Source organism: Triticum urartu, chromosome 7A (assembly GCF_056163025.1).
Source record: "Triticum urartu cultivar PI428250 chromosome 7A, HENAU_Tu73, whole genome shotgun sequence".
Taxonomy (NCBI): Eukaryota; Viridiplantae; Streptophyta; class Magnoliopsida; order Poales; family Poaceae; genus Triticum; species Triticum urartu.
In genome coordinates, this window is record NC_141879.1 from 88,786,696 (window position 1) to 88,806,005 (window position 19,310).

A 19,310-nucleotide genomic window follows, 5' to 3' on the forward strand; every position below is an offset into this window, starting at 1 on the left:
GCGGTGTCCATACCAGGCGGATCTGCTGCTACTGCTCCGGCTCTCGCTCGCTCGCACTGCTGCTACTGCTTCGGCTCTTGCTCGATCGCTCACTCTCCCAGCTGTTGCTGCTACTCTCCCCCTCTCTCGTGCTGCTACTCTGCTTTGATTAAGCCACACTTTAGTCGACTGAATTGACTTTTAGGTTAGTCGATTTTCAGGGGTTGGGGGCTCACCGGAGTTAAGGAAGAACCACCCACAGAGGGGACGGGGGCTCGCCGGAGAGGTACCCCACTATCTATCTTTGGGTTCAGGGTGGGGGCGGGGGGCCTAGAGGGCGGGCCGGGGCGGCGGTGGCAAGTTGTTTTGGGGCGGCGAGGCGGCGTTGGGGCCGGCGGTTCGGGCGGTGGTGGCTGGCGGCTCAGGGGGTGCAGGTTGAAGATGAATTGCAGGCCCTCCCTAAACTACATGTCAAGTGCCTCTCTGCTACCATTGCGTCCAGTTTCGACAGTAGCATTCAGATTCCACAGTAAATTTCAGTTTCAACAGTTAAGTTCAGAGTCAACAATTTTTACCTCATCTGTTGTAGTCAGGTGGTTTTTGGTGATGTTAATTTTACATCCATTTTACATCATCTATTGGAGATGCTATTAGAATCCTTCTTGAGATTGACGATGTCTGTCTTGTGTTGCTTCAGCCTTGACGTCTTACGTCTCACCGGAGCTACTCCAACGACAGAACGATCCATCACAACAGAGCAGTGCCCTGGACGCCGTCTACAGATTCCTCAGTTCTTCCCCCACACCTCCGACAGCCACCTCTGCCTCAACTGCTTCAGCGACCAACCCAATGATGCAGAGGTCGACATGGCTACGGCAAAGAGGTTGTACACTTGTTGCATCACTTATTACTATACATTCACGTCGATCCATTAGGGCTATTTTGGTTCAACAGAAAAACGTCGATCCACTGGTTGTTACCATCACTCTTAATTTCTGCATGCTCTCCTTACATAATCTCACCATATTTTTTTCGTATGCATGTCAGATATTGTACACAGTCATGCTGAACATGTTGAGAAAAAGAGAAGAGTTTTGCGCGGCAATACAATGTCATGCAGACATCGCTCCATGGTGGTTTCAATGGCAATCCCTCCCCACCCCTCTCCAGATTGTAATCCAGAGGAAGATATCTGTTCTGAGGTGGATTCAGACGCCGCTGACCACTCCTATTTACCCCCCAAGGTGTTTGCTCTACCTTGGCATGATGATGTTAGTCATATCATGCATATGTTGCCTTGCAGTGCCTACTTTTGACATCATATATGTCATCTGCTTAGTTCAGAGATGTTCTGTAATGCCACCTGTCTAGTTTCTATATCATATATGGGAATTATGCAGTCTCATGTCTTTTAGCCAGCCATAATATATGTGAAATGTGCAATGCCATCCTGTTTAACCAGGCATCATATATTTGAATGATATCTTGCCCATGCTTTTCTTCATTACATTTCCATTTGTCGACAATGTTTGTACATTAAACTAATCTTCCTGTGAATCAACCATTTGGGTGGGAGATGGAAACATCTGGAGTGAAAACAAGGCCTTCAGAGCAGACAGCGCTACCTGTCGAAGCAGATCTCTTGTTGGGTCCCGATAGCTCCTCAGAGATGGATTCAGAGACAGATGACCAGTCCTATTCCCGTACTGAGGTGTATGCTCTAACCTGGCACGGTTATACTGCTCATATCATGCATACGGTGTCTTGCATTGCATAGTTTAGACATCATATACACAATATTCAACACCATGTTCTTAGTTCAGACATCATATCGAATGCCCTCTGTTTAGCATATAAATCACATATGTGAATTAAATGATGCGATCCTGATTACTTAGATAACATGTAGGTGAATTATGTCATGCGATCCTGTTTAGTTATTAATCATATCTTTGAATTATGTTATGCTATGCTATCCAGTTTAGATAGACATCATATATGTGAAATTATGTCATGCTATCCATCTTAGTTAAACAATATACATGTCAACTATTTCATGCCCTCTTTTTTCCACACTATCTATTGCATCTGTCTGTCATACAATGTATGTACATTCAACTATGTTTCCTGTTTATCAGCCATTTGAATTGGACCGGGTGATGCCAGTATCTAGCGGACCAAAAACACGATCTTCAAATAAAACAGTGCTACCTCTTGGTGGAGATAGAACCCCGGTTGTACATGCACAAGAACCAGCCCTACCACACATAACCCAAACTCTCGCAGATTGTACCCCTACTGCGATGGACAAAGAACCAGCTTCACCCAATCTAACCCAAACCCTAACCGATAGTAACACAGTTCCTATTGACACAGCACCATCTCCACCACAAAGCTCCCAAACAAGAGCAGTTAGTAAGGCAGCTCCAGTGCCCAAAGGGCCAGTACTATCATAATGAAACCCAACTCCACCAGTTAGTACGCATATTCCCGTGGAGGAAGCACAACCAGCTAGTTGTAGTTTAGCATCTATCTCATTTGATGTTGTTAAATCGTATGTGCGTATCTTCCCATCCTGGAAATATTATACTGAAGATGAAGGAAAATGCCAGCTGCAGGTGTTTGTCCAGGAGTTATGTGTAAGTAATGTTATTCATGGCAATTACTTTGCTTCGTCCCATACATCCTACCTCCATGATGGTTATAATACAACAAAATTTCCCATTTTTCTCTATAGAGAAGGACCGATTTGGAAACTCAGGATGAGGTAACCTGTGCTAATACCTCTGCTCTCTTCAAGAATGCTTGGTGGCAGTATCGGAATTACCTGAAGAAAACGTACTTCACCGGCAAACAAACTCATCAAATTCCCTTACGTTCTCCTGAGACACATTTACTGGACGATGACTGGGAATGCCTTGTTCTGTACTGGTCCCGAACCAAGAATGTGGTAAGGTCTATGAGCTCATTTTCTATTTTTAAGTATTATATTCTTACATCTTACTGTACTATGTTCATGTAGAACAAGTGCCTAAACCTGAAGAACAACTGTTCTAATTTAAGATTCCATTGCTATCATAGTTCAAAAAAGCGCTGGGTGTTAATTGTGCATTTTGCCACCGCCTTGTGCTTTCTGACCAAAGCGCATGCTTATGCACAGTTATCCGCAGATTATGCGTAGTTATGCACAATGCGTTTTGCCAACGCCTAGAGCCTAGGCGTGCTTAAGCGCTCGCTTAGGCGCGCCTTTTTTAACTATGATTGCTTTGCTCTTGTATCACTGTATTTACTCATACAAACTTATTTTTAAATTGAAGGATCCAATCGAAACTCCAATGGCACAGCAGGTATGTTCACGCATGTTTCTTTAACAGGTTTGCTCTTATCAATAGCTCTGTTGATTTCAATTTCAATTGTGTATACAGCTGACTTTCATATCATGCACATTACTAGCATCACAACAGAGCCAATAGTGTTGTTGTACATGTAGACCCGTGGTACCCATCTGAAATCTTGTTGTGCCGTGTTGTTTCCCACGCTTTGTATTCTTTCACTGCTGCTTTGTCTTGAACTGTTATGATTTGAACTGTGTCTCTATTTTGATTTGGCAAGACAATGCAGTGACCATAGGACATAGATATATGTTTGTTTGATGCTTTTATTTTGTACTAGTACTTGGCAATAGAAGACTTGGAAGTTTAATCATGTCCACCTTACTAATGAACTGGTTCACCGAAATGAGTTTCATATACTAGTACATGCTAAACTTGTTATGTGTCTGCTTGTTTCTTCTTTTAGAATGCTGACAGAATATTGGGGAAGAGTGCCTTATTAAGCAATGGTAAAGGAAGTAATGCAGATAACGTTCATGATAGTGACACATCCTTGTTGGTCTCCAACAAAGCTGATAAAATAGCTAAGGAAGACTATCTTGAAGACAGCGAGACAACCCCAAAGTCCTATCTTGGTTTAGTGTTCGAGTTACTGGCCACTACCGCTTGCACAAGCTATTCAAACTCACTGTCTGAATCAGTTCGGTTTCTTGAGTCTCAACTACAAGCTGAAAGACATCGATCAGCTGTGCTGCGACAAGACGCGGAAGGACTGCGGAAGTACCTGGAGCATTCAAATGGATACTTTCTGGTGCAACAGCAAGCGTTGGAGGATTTTAGAACCAAACAGGACAAAGCTAATCAGCTTGCTAAGCTTATTGCCAGCATGGTGTTTACCCAGGATAACGTTTCTTGAGCTCTTCTGAAGTTGTTTCAGTTATGCTCTTGTTTTGCTGCTGCGTTTATTTGCACTGGTGGCCAATTTTGACGGCCAGTGTATGTAATGTGCTGCTTTGTTCCCTATATTTGCACTGGTGGCGAACTTTGATGCCCAGTGGATGTAATATGTGTAATAGCGGTAATAGGCTAGCGTTAATTGCTTGCTTATTTATTTCCTTGTTGTCTTGTTTAGTTGTTTGCTCGTAGTCACTGTAGTTCTTTTTCTGTTTTTTTCTAGTGGCCACAATAGCCTATTTTTGGTAACTAGGCCAAAATAATCATGGCAACACACGGACTGTTGTAACCATGGGCCTCCTACAGGCCGTATGATCCATCGGCCTTCTATACGGGCCTTAGGGTCCATGGGCCTTCTACGGGCCGTACTATCCATGGGCCTCATACGGGTCGTAGGATCCATGGGCCTTCTATGAGGCGTATCATCATGTCGCCAATCATGGGCCATACTATTCATGTACCATAACGGGCTGTTAATAGGCTGTATTTGATAACTCTATGAAAACATCCCAACGGGTTTTTTTGACATGAAAGCGGCCTAACATATTAACGGTCCGCAAACGGGCCGACTGTAACGACGGGTTGAATTTGGCCCACAAGCAGAAAATGACAGTAACGGGCCGTATGTAACCGAATGTTGCAAATGAGCCCAAGAATCAATGGGCCCTGAGAAGGCCGAAAGATAACTTGGGCCGTTAATGGGTATAAAATTATACACTGTTCATTATGGGCCAGTTTCACCACGGGCCATTAATGGGCCAAGAGTTACAAAGGTCCTCATATGGGCCAAAAGAAGTCATAGGCCACACATGGGCCGGAAGTTAAAATGGGCTAAATCATATTGTACGGCCCAGATGACGCTACTGGGCCTAATTCGTATAGGGCTTAACGGGCCATGGGTTAGCGGGCTGTAAATGGGCTATATGCGAACAGGCCGTTAACAGGCTTTCCGTGGGCCGGCCCGCCACCTTTTGACCAAGTCAAACGGGCCAGCCTTTTCATAGGAATGGGCTACTGTTGGGCCGCGCCACGTGTCACTGTATCATAGGCGCCTTCGGTCCAATGAGCGGATGACATCTGTCCCAACGGTGGGCCGACATGTGTTTCCTCCAGCGAATGATGATTTTACATGTGGAAAATCCCCATTGGCCGGGGCTGTTAATGGGTTATCGGATCCAGAACCTGACCTGATGGCTTAACGGCGTTCCGTTATGGTGGATGCCATGTGTCGGTCACCCTTGATGAAAGCACTTCTATGACGCGCGATTTATCGTAATGGAAGTGGACACTTCCGTGATGATAATTTTGGCAATGTCATGGAACACTTCTACGACAGCACATGTATGACTATCTTGATTCTGTCATAAATTTGTCATGGATGTACAGGCATGACAGAAAACGCGAACTACTGTGATAAACACGTATCATCATGGAAGTGTATTTTTTTTGTAGTGTTATATGGTAGTTTTGTTTATTAGAGCATGACAAATTTTTGTTCCTAGATTTTTCCAGGGAGTGCTTTTCTTGGTCCAGTGAATTTTTTAGTCCTTCTTTGTGTTTTTTCTATTTGTTGGGTCAGAAACAATTTTGGGCCTACTATATTGTAGTTCCTATTGCTTTTCAATTCTTGAAGGCAATCATGTTTTTTGGGTTGGCTCGCTGGAGGGGAGGGAGCAGGCGTTCAGGAGGGAGGGTGATCGTACTGAACGGAATCGTTCTGGAGCTCCCCTCTCCTGATCGAACAGATTGTTCGATCTGGCTCCTCCTATCCTCGAATGTCTATGCTTTATCGGGGTCATAATTTTAACCCTGAATAGGGCCTTCCCACAGAGGAAAATGTGGTCGCACGGTTTAGTTCGACTCGGTGGCACTATGACACAATCTAGCCAATGGAGGAGGTTGTTATTAAAATTTCCAATTCATTACTGTAATTGTATTCCACCTACAACATTAATCTAACACAAGGATAATAGCATACAACAGTATAAAAGTATAACATCCTAACTCCATGATACTATTGCATATAAGTCACTAATGTTCTAATACCTATAACATACACTCCAACCAAAGTAAGTAAGGAAAGTAAATACTAAAAGTAATTCAATCGAGGAAAGCATACATGCATTAGCAAGCACAAAAAACCAATAACACACAAAAAACATCAAACTAAATACTCGGTGAATATATCAAATGATTATCTTGCCTTGATACCCAAGGGGTCTACTGGAAGGGGCCCGATAACTTGGCGGAACGATCCGGTGCTCAAAGAAGCCTAAAAATGCCTGATGCAGCTTGAAGCTACGTCGGTATTTGCCCAAAGAGGAAGGGATGATGCAGCACAGCGGCGGTAGGTATTTCCGTCAGTTATGAGACCAAGGTTATCGAACCAGTAGGAGAACCAAGAAACACAACGTAAACAACACCTGCACACAAATAATAAATACTCACAACCTGACGTGTAAAAGGGGTTGTCAATCCCTCTCGGGTATGGTGCCCAAGATAGGCAAAAACAGATGTGAATAAATTGTAGTAGATTGATAGATCGAACGCCAAATAAAATAAATAAGAATAAATTACAGCAAGGTATCTTTTTATTTTTGGTTTAATAGATCTGAAAATAAAAGCAAAGGAAAAGTAGATCACACAGGCAAATAATATGAGAAAGAGACCTGGGGGCTGTAGGTTTCACTAGTGGCTTCTCTCGAGAAAAGTAGCAAATGGTGGGTAAACAAATTACTGTTGGGCAATTGATAGAACTTCAAATAATCATGACAATATCCAGGAAATGATCATTATATAGGCATCACATCCAAGCTTAGTAGACCGACTCCTGCCTGCATCTACTACTATTATTCCACACATCGATCGCTATATATCCAGCATGCATCTAGTGTATTAAGTTCATGGGGAAACGGAGTAATGCAATAAGAACGATGACATGATGTAGACAAGATCTATCTATGTAGAGATTGACCCCGTCGTTTTATCCTTAGTAGCAACGATGCATACGTGTCGGTTCCCCTTCTGTCACTGGGATCAAGCACCGTAAGATCGAACCCACTACAAAGCACCTCTTCCCATTGCGAGATAAATAGATCAAGTTGGCAAACAAAACCCAAATATCAGAGAAGAAATACGAGGATATAAGCAATCATGCATATAAGAGATCAAAGAAACTCAAATAACTTTCATGGATATAAAAAGATAGATCTGATCATAAACTCAAAGTTCATCCGATCCCAACAAACACACCGCAAAAAGAGTTATATCATATGGACCTCCAAGAGACCATTGTATTGAGAATCAAATGAGAGAGAGGAATCCATCTAGCTACTAACTACGGACCCGAAGGTCTACAAACAACTATTCACGCATCATCGGAGAGGCACCAATGGAAGTGGTGAACCCCTCCGTGATGGTGTCTAGATTGGATCTGGTGGTTCTGGACTCTGCGGCAGCTGGAATTGATTTTTGTCGACTACCCTAGGGTTTCTGGAATATTGGGATATTTATGGAGCAAAGAGGCGGTCCGGGGGGCACCCGAGGTGGGCACAAACCACCAGGGCGGGCCTGGGCCTCTTGGCGCGCCCTGGTGGCTTATGCTCCCCTCGGAGCACCCCCAAGCGCTGCATTGGCCCATTGGGTGTCTTCTGGTCTATCAAAAATCTTCGTAAAGTTTTGTTGTCTTTGGACTCCGTTTGGTATTGATTTCCTGCGATGTAAAAAACATGCAGAAAACAACAACTGGCATTGGCACTATGACAGTAGGTTAGTACAAAAAATGATATAAAATGAATATAAAATGATTATAAAACATCCAAGATTGATAATATAACAGCATGGAACAATAAAAAAAATATAGATACGTTGGAGACGTATCAGAATTTTTGATGCAGAATGCTGCCTAACATGTCATCTCATATTCTTTTATTTACAGCATGGACATTTGGACTTTTATGTGATTCAAAGCAATAGTCTAGTTTTGACATGATAACACTTAAATACTCAAGCAAACCAACAAGCAACCATGTCATTCAAAATATCAACGCTAAAATAAGCTATCCCTAGCCCACTATGCTCAATCATTGATCCATTCATGAAACACACTCAAATATTAACTACACCCAATGCTCAAGTACGATCATAGTGCCTCCTAGTTGGTTCTTTATAAGAGAAGATGGAGACTCAAATTCAAAATAAAAATTGCATAAAGTAAAAGAAAGGCCCTTCATGGAGGGAAGTAGGGATTTGTAGAGGTGCCAGAGCTCAAAGAGAAAATTGAGAGATAAAAACATTTTGAGAGGCATACTTTTCCTACCAACGGAAACAACTTAGAGTTCCCAACACTTTCCATGATAGATATATCATAGGAGGTTCCCAAACAGAAATTAAAGTTTATTCCTTTTTCAACCATACTTTCACTTTCCATGGCTAGCCGTATCCACGGTTGCCCTCCATACCAACACTTTCCAAGGAATTTATTATTTGACAATAAAAAGTAAATTCATTTTTCATTTCGGGAATGGGAATCCCTAATACCTTTGCCTTACTCTCATGCAATGCCAAGTGAATAAACACTCATCGTGAGAATAACACATCTAGCATGGAAAATATTTGCCACCCCTCACCGCCTTGTTAGCGGTACGAGCACACAAAAGAGAAATTTGTTTTGAATATTAGAGATGGCACATACAAATTTGCTTAGAACCGCAAAAGAATACCGCATATAGGTAGGTATAGTGGACTCATGTGGCAAAATTGGTTTAAATGTTTTTGGATGCACAAGCAGTGATCATACTTAGTGCAAAATTAAGGCTAGCAAAAGATTGAGAAGCCACCAACCAAGAAACGAATAATCTCGTAAGCGAGCATTAAGCATGATTAACACCGAATAATGCACCACAAGTAGGATATAATTTCATTGCATAATTATTGACTTTCGTGCTTGCATAGGGAATCACAAATCTTAACACCAATATTCTTACTAAAGCATAATTACTCATCAACATGACTCACATATCACATCATCATATCTCAAAACTATTAATAAGAATCAAGTTTATTTTGTCCAATGATCTTCATGAAAGTTTTTATTAAATCCTTCTTGGATATCTATCACTTTGGAACTAATTTTCATATGTTGCTTTTGATAATCTCAAACAAATATAAGTGAAGATCATGAGCATAATATTTCTTTCTCACAAATTAATTTAAGTGTAGCAAGAGAGAATTCCTTGAAAATTTTACTAACTCTCAAACAAATTTAAGTGAAGAAAGAGAGAATTTCTTCAAAAATACTAAAGCACACCGTGCTAAAAAAGATATAAGTAAAGCACTAGAGCAAGTCCATAGCTTGTAAAAATTTAAGTGAAGCATAGAGAGCAATTCTAACAAGTAATGACATAATTTTGGCTCTCTCAAATAGGTGTGTCCATCTAGGAATCAATACTTAAAACACAAAATAAAACAAGCAAAGACTCTTATCATACAAGACGTTCGAAGAAAAACACATAGTATGTGACACATAAAAATATAGCTTCGAGTAAAATACCGATGGTCGTTAGAAGAAAGAGGGGATGCCACTCAGGGCATCCCCAAGCTTAGTTGCTTGCTCTCTTTTGGATAATAGCTTGGGATACCGGGGCATCCCAAAGCTTAGGCTCTTCTTAATCCTTATTCCTTCATCCATCATAAGATAACCCAAAACATGAAAACATCAATCACACAAAACTCAACAAAACCTTTGTGAGATCCGTTAGTATAAGAAAGCATATCACTACTATAAGTACTATAGCAAACTAATTCATATTTTTTTCTTGCATTATATATAATGTATTCAAACTTTTATATGGCAAAAACTCATCAAAGAAAACCATAGAGCCATCAAAACAAGCACACAACGCAAAGAAAATAGAATTTGTCACAAACAGAACTGTCTGTAGCAATCTGGACATTTCGAATACTTCTGAAACTCCAAAAATTCTGAAAAATTAGGATGACCTGAGAAATTTGTATATTAATATTCTACAAAAGAATTGGTAATTTATCACGCTCTAGTAAAAAATAAGAATTGTTTTCGTGAGAACAAAAGTTTCTGTTTTTTCGCAAGATCAAACAACTATCACCCAAGAAGATCCTAAAGGCTTTACTTGGCACTAACACTAATTAAAAAAAGAAAACACAATCATAACAGTAGCATAATTGTTCAAACACTCAAGAACAGAAAGCAAAAAGCAAAAATAAAATTTATTCATTGGGATGTGCTGACCCACAAGTATAGGGGATCTATAGTAGTCCTTTCGATAAGTAAGAGTGTCGAACCCAACGAGGAGCAAAAGGAAATGATAAGCGGTTTCCAGCAAGGTATTCTCTGCCAGTACTGAAGTAAGTGGTAACAGATAGTTTTCTAATAGGATAATTTGTAACGAGCAACAAGTAACAAAAGTAAATAAAGTGCAGCAAGGTGGCCCAATCCTTTTGTAGCAAAGGACGATCCTGGACAAACTCTTATATGATGTAAAGCACTCCTGAGGACAGATGGGAATATCGTCAAGCTAGTTTTCATCATGTTCGTATGATTCGTGTTCGGTACTTTGATAATTTGGTATGTGGGTGGACCGGTGCTTGGGTACTGCCCTTACTTGGACAAGCATCCCACATATGATTAACCTCTATTGCAAGCATCCGCAACTACAACAAAAGTATTAAGGTAAACCTAACCATAGCATGAAACATATGGATCCAAATCAGCCCCTTACGAAGCAACGCATAAACTAGGGTTTAAGCTTCTGTCACTCTAGCAACCCATCATCTACTTATTACTTCCCAATGCCTTCCTCTAGGCCCAATTAATGGTGAAGTGTCATCTAGTCGATATTCACATAACACCACTAGAGGAGAGACAACATACATCTCATCAAAATATCGAACGAATGCCAAATTCACATGACTACTAATAGCAAGACTTCTCCCATGTCCTCAGGAACAAAAGTAACTACTCACAAAGCATAAACATGTTCATAATCAGAGGTGTATTAATATGCATATAGGATCTGAACAAATGATATTCCACCAATTAAACCAACTAGCATCAACTACAAGGAGTAATTAACACTACTAGCAACCTACTAGCACCAATCCCGGACTTAGAGACAAGAATTGGATACAAGAGATGAACTAGGGTTTTGAGATGAGATGGTGTCAATGAAGATGTTGATGGAGAAAGCCCTCTCCCGATGAGAGGAGCGTTGGTGATGACGATGGCGATGATTTCCCCCTCCGGGAGGGAAGTTTCCCCGGCAGAACAGCTCCGCCAGAGCCCTAGATTGGTTGCACCAAGGTTTCGCCTCGTGGCGGCGGAGTTTCGTCCGAGAAGATGGCTTGTGATTTTTTTCCCATCGAAAGACTCCATATAGCAGAGGATGGCCACCGGAGGGCCACCAGGGGGGTAGGGCACGCCCCCACCCTCGTGGGCAGGGTGTGCCCCCCTGGTGAAGTTCTTGCTCTCAGTATTTTTTATATATTTGGAAAAAATCTTCCGTGAAGTTTCAGGACTTTTGGAGTTGTGCAGAATAGGTCTCTAATATTTGCTCCTTTTTCCAGCCCAGAATCCCAGCTGCCGGCATTCTCCCTCTTTATGTAAACCTTGTAAAATAAGAGAGAACAGGCATAAGGATTGTGACATAATGTGTAATAACAGCCCATAATGCAATAAATATTGATGTAAAAGCATGATGCAAAAGACGTATCAATTCCCCCAAGCTTAGACCTCGCTTGCCCTCAAGTGAAAAGCCGAAATCGAAAAATATGTCCACATGTTTAGAGATAGAGGTGTCGATAAAAAATAAAATATGGACATGAGGGCATCATGATCATTCTTAGTACAACAACTTATATAAATCTTGTCATATAATCTCTTATGCTAGAGTAATAATTCAATCACAATATCAAGTATGAATCATAAACTTCATTGAAAACTAACAAACTATAGTCTCAGTCATTGAAGCAATTGCAATTTATCATAACATAGGAAAGATTCAATGTATAAGAGCTTTTCAGCAAGTCCACATACTCAACTATCATATAATCTTTCACAATTGCTGACACTCACACAATACTTATGGGTGTGGAGTTTTAATCGGACACAGAGAAAAATAGGGGCTTCTAGTTTTGCCTCCCAATGTTTTACCTCAAGGGTAATGTCAACAGTAATAGATCATGAAAACTCACATCCAATTAGCCATATATACTAGGATCTTTCCAACATATTGTGCTTGCCAAAGGATAAAGTGTAAAAAGGAAGGGTGAAAATCACCATGACTCTTATGCAATGTAGGAGATAAAAGTAAAAGATAGGCCCTTCGCAGAGGGAAGCAGAGGTTGTCATGCGCTTTTATGGTTGGTTGCACAAAATCTTAATGCGAAATAACATCACTTTATACTGCCCCTTGTGATATGGACCTTTATTATGCAGTCTGTCGCTTTTATTACTTCCATATCACACGATCGTATAAAGCTTATTTACTCCACACAAATCAATCATACATATTTAAAGAGCAATTTTTATTGCTTTGCACCGATGACAACTTACTTGAAGGATCTTATTCAATCCATAGGTAGATATGGTGGACTCTTATGGCAAGACTGGTTCAAGTGTATTTGGAAGCACAAGTAGTATCTCTACTTGGTGCAATGAATTTGGCTAGCATGAGGGGGAAAGGCAAGCTCATCATGTTGGAAGATCCAAGACAATATAATTTATCTCAGATGTAAGAAAACATAACCCATTATGTTGTCTTCCTTGTCCAATGTCAACTCTTTAGCATGTCATATTTTAATGAGTGCTCACAATCATAAAAGATGTCCAAGATAGTATATTTATATGTGAAGACCTCTCTTTCTTTATTACTTCCTATTAATTGCAACGATGACCAAAACTGTGTTTGTCAACCCTCAACAACTTTTATTCATTATACTCTTTCTATGTGAGCTCATTACTCTCCATAAGACTCATATGATCTCTTTGTTTCTTTTTATTTCTTTCTCTTTTCTTTTATTCACTTAGGATCATGGCAAAACAATCAAGCCCTTGACTCAACACTAATCTTTATTATATAGCTCACAGACTCGATTACATAAAAGGATAATAAAGCAAAACTCACAACTAGATCATACTAAGAACTTTTATTCTACTAGATCAAGATATTACCAAAAGGATCGAACTAAGAAAAACAGTAAAGATAAAAGTGATGGTGATACGATACCGGGGCACTCCCCCAAGCTTGGCAGTTGCCAAGTGGAGTGCCCATACCCATGTGATTACGTCTCCTTTGTTGGTGAAGAAGGTGGGGATGTTGATGATGGATAGTCGCACATTGAGCATAGGAGGTCTTCTAACTTGCGGATAATGCCCCTTAGTGCGATGGTGTGCTCCTTCAACAAAATATTTTCATGTGTGAGATACTTATTTTGTATACGAGCTAACTCAATCATCTTGAAAGCTTCAATTTCTGTTGGGTTAAGAATGTTGTGATCCAGTTGAAGGGTGTCTTCTGTTGCAGGAACTTGGTCCTCCATGGCCTTCTTGATCCCTTCATCCTTGTTGGCCTCCATGGGTTCTTCTCTCTTCAGCTCTATCTTCATTAGCCAAGCATCGTTGCCCTCATCGTTGGAGTAGGAGGGAGATGACATAGTGCCTGGCCTTGACAACCCTGACAGAAAACAGCTCGAAACAAAGACAGGAGATTTTTGCATGATACGAGAGTCAAAACCCCCGGGAGATTATATAATGAATTTTTACCGACCAAAATACGTGGCGTGTACGAAAACGGAGTCCGGAGAGCACATGAGGTGCCCACGAGGTAGCGGGCGCGCCCAGTAGGGTAGGGTGAGCCCTCCACCCTTATGGAGCCCTCGTGTCCTTCCCGGACTGCTGCTTATTTTTCTATTTTTCTAAATATTCCAAAACGAAGAAATATTGCCTTAAAACTGTTTTGGAGTCGGTTTACTTACCATACCACATACCTATTCCTTTTCAGAGTCTGAAACGTTCCGAAAAGTGTCCCTTATGTATTCCTCCGGGGTTACGGTTTCGATAACATTGGTTTCAACATTTATGGGATTACCTGAGATATAGTGTTTGACTCTTTGACCGTTCACCACCTTCGGATTTGTGCCTTCGAAGTTGTTGATTTTTATGGCACCGGAACGGTAGACCTCCTCGATAACATTAGGACCTTCTCACTTAGAGAGAAGTTTTCCTGCAAAAAATCTTAAGCGAGAGTTGTATAGCAATACATAATCACCTATATTTAACTCACGCTTTTGTATCCTTTTGTCGTGCCATCTTTTAACCTTTTCTTTAAACAACTTGGCATTTTCGTAGGCTTGGGTTCTCCATTCATCAAGTGAGCTAATATCAAATAACCTCTTCTCACCGGCAAGTTTAAAATCATAATTAACTTCTTTAATAGCCCAATAAGCCTTGTGTTCTAGTTCGAGAGGTAAGTGACATGCTTTTCCATAGACCATTTTATACGGAGACATACCCATAGGATTTTTATATGCAGTTCTATAGGCCCATAATGCATCATCTAGTTTCTTGGACCAATTCTTTCTAGACCTATTAACAGTCTTTTGCAAAATTAATTTGAGTTCTCTATTACTCAATTCTACTTGACCACTAGACTGAGGGTGATAAGGAGATGCAATTCTATGATTAACATCATATTTAGCGAGCATTTTACGGAAAGCACCATGAATAAAATGTGAACCACCATCAATCATAAATATCTAGGGACTCCAAATCTTGGAAAAATAACTTCTTTAAGCATTTTAATAGAAGTGTTATGATCAGCACTGCTAGTTGGAATAGCTTCTACCCACTTAGTAACGTCATCAACAACAACTAAAATATGTGTATATCCATTAGAGGAAGGAAAGGGTCCGATATAGTCAAAGCCCCAAACATCAAATGGTTCAATAACAAGTGAATAATTCATAGGCATTTCTTGACGTCTACTAATATTACCAATTCTTTGACATTCATCACAAGATAAGACAAACTTACGGGCATCCTTGAAGAGAGTAGGCCAGTAAAAACCAGATTGCAGTACCGTATGTGCAGTTCTATCTCCAGCATGGTGTCCTCCATAAGCTTCGGAGTGACACTTGCGTAGGATCTGTTCCTATTCATGCTCAGGTACACAACGTCTAGTAACACCATCCACTCCTTTATAAAGATGTGGGTCATCCCAAAAGTAATGCCTCAAATCATAGAAGAACTTTTTCTTTTGCTGGTATGTGAAACTAGGTGGTATAAACTTAGCAACAATGTAATTAGCATAATTAGCATACCATGGAGCAGTATGAGAAGCATTTATGAAATTTAATTGCTCATCAGGAAAGCTATCATCAATAGGTAGTGGGTCATCAAGCACATATTCTAACCTAGACAAGTTGTCTGCAACGGGGTTCTCAGCTCCTTTTCTATCAACAATGTGCAAATCAAATTCTTATAGCAAGAGAACCCATCTAATAAGTCTATGTTTGGCATCTTTATTTTCCATAAGATATTTAATAGAAGCAAGATCAGTGTGAATAGTTACTTTAGAATCAACAATATAAGGTCTAAACTTATCACAAGCAAATACAACTGCTAAGAATTCTTTTTCGTTAGTAGCACAATTTCTTTGATCATTGTCTAGAGTTTTACTAGCATATTGAATAACATTTAGTTTCTTATCCACTCTTTGTCCTAGAACAACACCTACAACATAATCACTAGCATCACACATAATTTCAAAGGGTAAATTCCAATCAGGTGGCTGAACAATAGGTGCAGAGATCAATGCTTTCTTAATTATTTCAAATGCTTCTACACAATCATCATCAAAAACAAATGGTATATCTTTTTGTAATAAATTAGTCAGAGCCGGAGAGATTTTTGAGAAGTCCTTAATGAGCCTCCTATAAAAACCGGCATGACCAAGGAAACTTATTATACCTTTGATGTCCTTGGGACATGGCATCTTTTCAATAGCATCAACCTTGGCTTTATCAACTTCAATACCTCTTTCAGAAACTTTATGACCCTAGACAATACCTTCATTAACCATAAAGTGGCACTTTTCCCAATTCAAGACAAGATTAGTTTCTTCACATCTCTGCAAAACTCAATCAAGGTTGCTCAAGCAATCATCAAAATAAGATCCATAGACAGAAAAGTCGTCCATGAAAACCTCACAAATCTTTTCACAAAAGTCAGAGAATATAGCCATCATGCATCTTTGAAAGGTAGCAGGTGCATTACATAAACCAAAAGGCATACATCTATAAGCAAAAGTACCAAAAGGGCATGTAAAAGTAGTCTTTGATTGATCTTTGGCTGCCACAGGTATTTGAGAGAAACCAGAATAACCATATAGAAAGCAAAAATGTGTATGTTTGGACAATCTTTCTAGCATTTGATCGATAAAAGGTAAGGGGTAATGATCCTTTTTAGTAGCCTTATTTAATTTGCAGAAATCAATTACCATCCTATAACCTGTAATAATTCTTTGAGGAATCAATTCATCTTTATCATTAGGAACAACAACAATACCTCCCTTCTTAGGGACACAATGGACATGGCTTACCCACTGGCTATCAGCAACGGGATAAATTATACCTGCCTCAATGAGCTTTAGTATCTCCTTTCTTACCACTTCTTTCATTTTAGGATTCAGCCGGCGTTGATGATCACGAACTGGTTTAGCATCTTCTTCCAAAAATTTTATGTTGACATAGAGTGGGACTAATGCCCTTAAGATCATCAAGAGTATACCCAATAGCAGCACGGTGCTTCTTCAGAGTTTTCAATAATCTCTCTTCTTCATGTTCTGAAAGGTTAGCACTAATAATAACAAGGTATATCTTTTCTCATCAAGATAAGCATATTTAAGGGTATCGGGCAACGGTTTAAGCTCAAACACGGGATCACCCTTGGGTGGAGGAGGATCCCCTAGGATTTCAACAGGTAAATTGTTTTTCAGAATAGGTTCCTGTTTAAAGAATACTTCATCTAATTCCCTTCTTTCATTCATAAACATGTCATTTTAATGGTCTAGCAAATATTGTTCTAAAGGATCACTAGGAGGTACGGCAATAGAAGCAAGACCAATAATTTCATCCTTACTAGGTAATTCTTCTTCGCGGTGTTGTCTACTAAGTTTAGAAAAATTAAATTCATGAGCCATATCATCTAAACCGATAGTAACAACATCTCTTTTGCAATCTATGGTAGCATTAACAGTATTTAAGAAGGGTCTACCAAATATAATGGGACAAAAGCTATCTTGTGGGGAACCAAGAACAAGAAAATCAGCAGGATATTTAGTTTTCCCACACAAGACTTCAATATCTCTAACAACTCCGATTGGTGAAATAGTATCTCTATTGGCAGGTTTAATTGTGACATCAATATCTTCCATCTCAGCAGGTGCAATATCATGCATAACTTCTTGGTATAAGGAATAAGGTATTGCACTAGCACTAGCACCCATATCAAATAAGCCATGATAACAATGATCTCCTATTTTAACAGAAATAACAGGCATGCCTACCACAGGTCTAGGTTTATCTTTATCACGGGGTTTAGCAATTCTTGCAGTTTCATTACAGAAATAAATAACATGCCCATCAATATTATCATACAAGAGATCTTTAACAATAGCAATATTAGGCTCAACTTTAACTTGCTCAGGAGGTGTATATGTTTTAATATTTCTTTTACGAACTACAGTTGAAGCTTTAGCATGATCCTTTATCCTAACAGGGAAAGGTGGTTTCTCAACATAAGAAGTAGGAACAACAGGATCATTATAAGTGATAGTCTTTTCTTCAACTTTAATAGGTGCAGCTACTTTTACTTCTATGGGAGGATGATATTTAAGCCACTTCTCCTTGGGGAGATCAACATAGGTAGCAAACGATTCACAGAAAGAAGCTACTATCTCAGAGTCAAGTCCATATTTAGTGCTAAATTTACGAAAAATATCGGTATCCATAAAAGATTTAACACAATCAAAACTAGGTGTCATACCTGACTCCTTACCATTGTCGAGGTCCTAATCTTTAGAGTTGCGTTTAATTCTTTCCAATAAATCCCATTTGAATTCAATAGTCTTCATCATAAAAGAGCCAGCACAAGAAGTATCAAGCATGGTGCGATTGTTACCAGAAAGCCGAGCATAAATTTTTTGGATAATCATTTCTCTTGAGAGCTCATGATTGGGGCATGAATATAACGTTGATTTAAGCCTCCCCCAAGCTTGAGTGATGCTTTCTCCTTCGCGAGGCCAAAAATTATATATATAATTGCGATCACGATGAACAAGATGCATAGGATAAAACTTCTGATGAAATTCCAATTTCAATCGTTTGTAATTCCAAGACCTCATATCATCACATAGCCTATACCATGTCGATGCATCTCCCCTCAAAGATAAAGGTAAGACCTTCTTCTTAACAACATCTCTGGGTAAACCTGCAAGCTTAAATAATCCATAAACTTCATCCACATATATCAGATGTTCATCAGGATGTTTTGTTCCATCTCCTAAAAAAGGATTAGCTAGCAGTTTTTTTATCATACCCGCAGGAACTTCAAAGCAAGCATTTTCATTTTCATTTTCAGTAGGTTGAGGAGCAACTCTTTGCTCTACTGGTTAGGGTGAAGATATCCCGAACAAGCCCCTCAGAGGATTACTTTCCATAGTAATAAGTGACAGTAAATTTCAGCACACTATATAAAATTTTCCTTACCAAATTCCACCTACCAAAGGCACTTCACTCCCCGGAAATGGCGCCAAAAAAGAGTCTTGATGACACACAAGTATAGGGGATCTATCGTAGTCCTTTCGATAAGTAAGAGTGTCGAACCTAACGAGGAGCAGAAGGAAATGATACGCGGTTTCCAGCAAGGTATTCTCTGCAAGTACTGAAATAAGTGGTAACAGATAGTTTTGTGATAGGATAATTTGTAACGAGCAACAAGTAACAAAAGTA